The sequence below is a fragment of the Lathyrus oleraceus genome, chromosome 5 (genome assembly GCF_024323335.1).
Source record: "Lathyrus oleraceus cultivar Zhongwan6 chromosome 5, CAAS_Psat_ZW6_1.0, whole genome shotgun sequence".
Classification (NCBI taxonomy): domain Eukaryota; kingdom Viridiplantae; phylum Streptophyta; class Magnoliopsida; order Fabales; family Fabaceae; genus Lathyrus; species Lathyrus oleraceus.
Genome location: NC_066583.1, coordinates 16768016 through 16773636, shown reverse-complemented (window position 1 = coordinate 16773636; position 5621 = coordinate 16768016).

Sequence of the window (5621 nt, the reverse complement as noted above, 5' to 3'; positions counted from 1 at the left end):
GTTAGCATAAAGTTAGTGGGTTAGTATAAGCAAAAGAAATGCCATGAATCGGATGAAATCAACAAGTTATTATGTACATAAACAAGGCTTCATCTACATGTCAAATGACTCAAGTTGGTAACATAGAGGCAACATATCCATGCCTCAAAGTACCATGAATGAACACCTGATCATTCATTAGTAGGTTTGAGACATGGAAGGTTCAAGCAACCCTAAACAATCCAATATCATGACAAATATAGACTTCATTAGCCATTAGATTCAAGACCTTATAAGTCCATGGAAAATTGTTCAAATGACATGAAATAAGGCATAAATAAATAGTAGAGACAAAAATAACAAGGGTCCATGTTGGGGAAATTTTCAGAATAATAAAAATAAGTGGTGTAAAAAGTAAAATGAAATGGGAAATAAATATGATGAAAATAAATAAAATAAGAGTGAAATAAATAAAAATGGGATAAGATGCACATGCTGGGGGTTAAACCCCTGACCTTGGGGTCATGGGGGTCAACCCCATCTCTCAGTGGGCCAAGCGCACGCTTGTGATAACAAAACACGGTGATGAAATAACATATTAAAACAACGGTTAAAATGAATGAGTGCGAGAATCAATCAATCAGGTCATGACAACAAAAACATTTGAACTCGAAAACACACACGAGGAAATGACTCAAAGTCGTCTTCAACCTCCAAACTTCGAAAATCAAAACTAAAAAATAAGTGTTTTTAATCAGATTTACACATGGAGTCATCTTTCAATCATGAAAACAAATCAACCTCCACACTCGTGAGCTATTGATTGGCTCTGAGTGTTGAGTATTTTTTCAAGAATCAGAAGAACAACTTTGACCTAGATTGAAAATTAAATGTTGGATAAAGGTTAATCAAAGCTCAAAGTGTGGGGTAATGATCAGTGAGGAATTCGAGTTGAATGGTAACTCGTATGAGTGGTGAGGGTGAGTGGAACTACTTGATCGAAATCGATCTCAGTTTGGTGCTCCGATGTCTTGGCATAACTCAGGTGAGGTGCAGGGAGGGTGAGTTAGGACTTTGGAAAGTTTGAGTGATGTTCGAAGATGAATTATGGGTGGTTATTTGGAATTAGAATGCTTTGAAACTTAAAATCGAAACTTGTTTTAGAGGTTCAACTCAGGTATACATCAGGGTATATTTGGCTTTTGAAGCTTGGAGAATGAATGGAATACCTTCCCCTATTTATAGGGAAGGTGATGGAATGGTTTTGGGGGGATAATGTGAAAGGTTTTATTCAGAAAGGTGTGGAGCTCGAAGCATGCTCAAGGTTGAACTTGGGGAGACATGTGTGGCTTGTAACACCCCGATTTAATTTTTGTATTTATTTATTAGGTGTTTATTTAATTAATCATTATTTGATGTGATAATTAATTAAATATATCTTTTGGTGATTATTTGAATTATTTGAATATATGTGTTATTTGAATAATTGAATTTTATGAGTAGAAATAGCAATTGTCTTGTAATGAGTCTAATTAATTAGAATGGATGGATAAGTGAGTTAAGCCCATTATGAGTTAAAAAGATAGTAAGGGTTCTAGATATCAGAGTTAGTTTTGTAAAACAAGAGAAGAAGAGAGAAGAGAAGAGAAAGAGGAGAAGAGGAAACTAGAAGAAGAAGGACCTAGAGATTTCATTTATACTAAGGTAAGGGTGGGATTTCAAGTGGTTATGGGTAAACATGATATATGTAATATATGTGGGTTAGATATCATGAACTTAGGATTTGGGGATTTGGATTTTGAGAAATCCTAACATGTGTTTATATTTTAATCCATGAAATTGATGTTTATGTTATGCTATGAGGTTTCTATCTTGAATTCCATGAAGGAGTATGTGTATAGAACATGATTTGATATATAACTGCATGTTTGAGTGAGTTTCACTTGAAAATGGTTGATTTGGGATTTTGGTGAAAATTAGTGGAGCTTAGAATCGTTTCTATGATCCTAATAGTTTCTATAGATATATATATATATATATATATATATATATATATATATATATATATATATATATATATATATATTATATATATATATATATATAATATATCTATATATATATATATATATATATATATATATATATATAGGTTGTATAACTATTTATTTCATGAAAAATGATGGATAATGTGGTTTTATGATGAAAATTCATGCTGGACAGTAGCATTTTTGCAACAGCGGTTTTTCTGGTTTTTGACAGCATTTTCGTAACAACAAATTTTCTGGTTTGACAACATTTTGAAAAACTTGTAAATAAAAAAAAAATTCAACCGAAACTCCGTTTGAGGTGCCGTTTGGACCGCTACGAAGCTAAGAATATTATCTATAACGTTATATTCATTTTGATAATAGTAGATTAATATTTATCAAAGAATTCTAATTCTAATATGGATATGTGTATGTGTGGTGAATGTGAATGACATGTTTTCTATTGTTCGGTATGTATTTGATGGTTTTAGATGGATTTTATGAAGAAACATAATACTTGAAATTATGTATGTGATGATGTGAATCAGTGAATTTGATGAATAACATGAATTGGCTTGTTTGCTTTATGTTAATTGTTGTGATGAGATGATGAATGCTATTTGATGTATTGTTTGGGATTGAAGTCATGTTAGGTGTATGTATGCAAATTTTGGATGTGGTATGCTTATGTATGATTAAGGGGTTGCAATCTTCTTAATTTCATGAGTCTTATTGTTATTTCACACTTACACTAGCATGAGTCTATGAAAAAGGCAATGTTGGGTACTCTCGCGTAGATTATTTGCTTGTCCCAAACCTAACACCGAATAGGGTTTGAAAGCTTAAGGTCGGATCAAGCTTTATAGGTGGTTATCTAGTCTATTTGAGAGACGCTCGGCAAGCAGGAAATGATAACTGATGGGATCCACATGCATATCGCATTGAGTCACACATTGAGTCGCACATGTCGGTGTGGATTGTTGTTTGTGTGATTAGGTGATATGATTGTGTGGATATGATTTTGGTAGATATGCATATACGTGGATTTTAGATGATCCATTTGATATGAATTATTGTTGTGATATGTGTGCATATTTGTGATATATGTGATGAAATGGTGACTTGTATACATTATGGAATCATGTGAAAGTTTGTAGGTGTTTAATTGGCTGCATTGTATGGTAAAACACTAGCTGGATTCCAATGTCTTGACTGATGTCATGACATGATGTGGAGGTGTTTGTGTGACTGCATTATAGGTTAGAATACCTAGCTGTACTCTGATGTCTTGACTGATGTCATGACACACTTGAGTAGATTACTGCAGGATTAGCTAATACAAGATGTATTGAATGTCAAATTGGATGTTGTGACATTCATCCCTGTCAGCAGATACTGAGGAATAGAACAGGTGGTGTTTAGTTAGAACTCAGTATTTATTTTCAGTCTGGTTATCAAGGAAATACCAGACCTGGCATAAGGCCTACTGTCTGAATGTCAAACTGGATGTTATGACATTCATCATTGACAACATATACTGAACAATAGACAAAGTGGGGTTCTGCTACACTTCAGTATGTTTCTCAGTCTGTTCTTCAAGAGGATAACAAAACTGACTTAAGGCTAAATGTGTAAATGTCAAATGGATGCTTTGACATTTATTAATGTTAGCTGTTACTGTAGAATGGACAGATTGGTCTTGTACAGTTCAGCAAATTTGTACAGTCTGTTTTCAGGAAAAACAAACTTAGCATATGGTCCTTGATGTCAAGCTGAATGTTGTGACATTCATTCCTGACAGCATATGCTAAATTGTAGGTTGTTTAGTTTTTCTGTTTCAGCATTTTTCTCAGACTATTCTTCAGGGATTCAACAGCTGAGAGAAAATCCAGGAAACCAACAACCAAGCTACATTTAATGAACCTAACAAATAGCCTATTTGTTAGTAACCTAGATGTGGAATTTAGGGGAACTCGCGTGACCTTAAATTCAGGAGAATACAAGTACAAGGCCCAAGTGCTGCAATATAAAAGGAAGTCATTCCTTCATTCAGAACTGGGGATTTTGAGGCGTGAAGATTTAGTGTGTCCATCATATTTCACTGCTGTATTTTTGTGAGTCTTGTATTAGACATATCTTGTAAGCCAAGCTATTATCACGTAGATGATTGCATTGGTATAGGGTGTTCATTGAGTTGTAAGTGTTGTGTCACTCTAAGCTTTTAAGCGTGAGTGCTGTGTATCTTGATTAAAGCTGTTAAGCACAATCAAGAGTTGTTTGAAGTGTGACTTCAAAATTGTCTTTAATATTGATTAAAGGTAGTAATCACTGAGGTGATTGAGGGGGAGTGAGTAGGAACTCTGATCTTAGTGTAAGATTGAAATTGCATTGGGTAGGGATTAAGTGAAGAGTTGTAAACGGGGGAGTTTAGCTTTGAATTAATACTACTAATAGTGGATTTCCTCCCTGGCTTGGTAGCCCCCAGACGTAGGTCATGTTGGACTGAACTGGGTAAACAATTACTTGTGTTATTTACTGCACTTACTTTTAAGTTCTGCATAATTCTTGTCTGTGCAGAATTGGATGTCATAACAACCCGTGTGACATCGAAAGTCTGATAACTAGAATTTCAATTGGCATCAGAGCAGGCACCCTGCCTGTTAATTTCTGGGTGAGATCTAGGGAAGTTACTTTCTAGTACTATGGACAAGGATATAGGACACTCAAATAGACCACCCATGTTGGATGGTTCTAACTATGATGACTGGAAGCCTCGTATGATAGCCTTCTTAAGATCTCTAGATAGCAAAGTCTGGAGTGTTGTCAACAAAGGATCGAAACATCCAACGAAGACATGTGAAGATGGAGTCACTGTGCAAATTCCTGAAGAAGAGTGGGACAAGGAGCAAGAGGCATTAGCCCTTGGAAATTCTAAGGCCTTGAATGCATTGTTCAATGGAATCAGTAAGAACATCTTCAGGCTGGTGCACCACTGTGAGCTAGCTAAGGAAGTTTGGGATACCCTAAAGATAACTCATGAAGGTACCTCCAAGGTGAAGATGTCCAAACTTCAGATGCTGACCACCAAGTTTGAAAATCTTAGGATGGAAGAGGATGAGACTATTCATGACTTTCACATGAATATTCTTGAAATTGCAAACACCTCTGGTGAACTAGGTGAGAAAATGGATGAAGAGAAACTTGTAAGAAAGATCTCAGGTCCTTTCCTAAGAGATTTGCTATGAAGGTCACAGCCATAGAGGAGGCTCAAGACATCTGCAATATGAAGGTGGATGAGCTCATTGGTTCTCTCCAAACCTTTGAAATGGGCTTGTGTGAGAATGCTGAAAAGAAGAATAAAAGCGTAGCTTTTGTATCTAATACTGAAGAGGAGTCAGAAGCAGGATATACTGGAGGTGATGAAAGCATATCAGAAGCCATAGCCATGCTTGGGAGACAGTTCAACAAGTTCGTGAAGAAGATTGATCAAAGAGGTAGACCTAATGTCAAGAACATCTCGTCTGACATCGGGAAAAGATCAACTTCTGAAGAAAAGTTCAACCAAGGCAAGGGAATCTAGTGTCATGGTTGTGAAGGTTATGGACACATTAG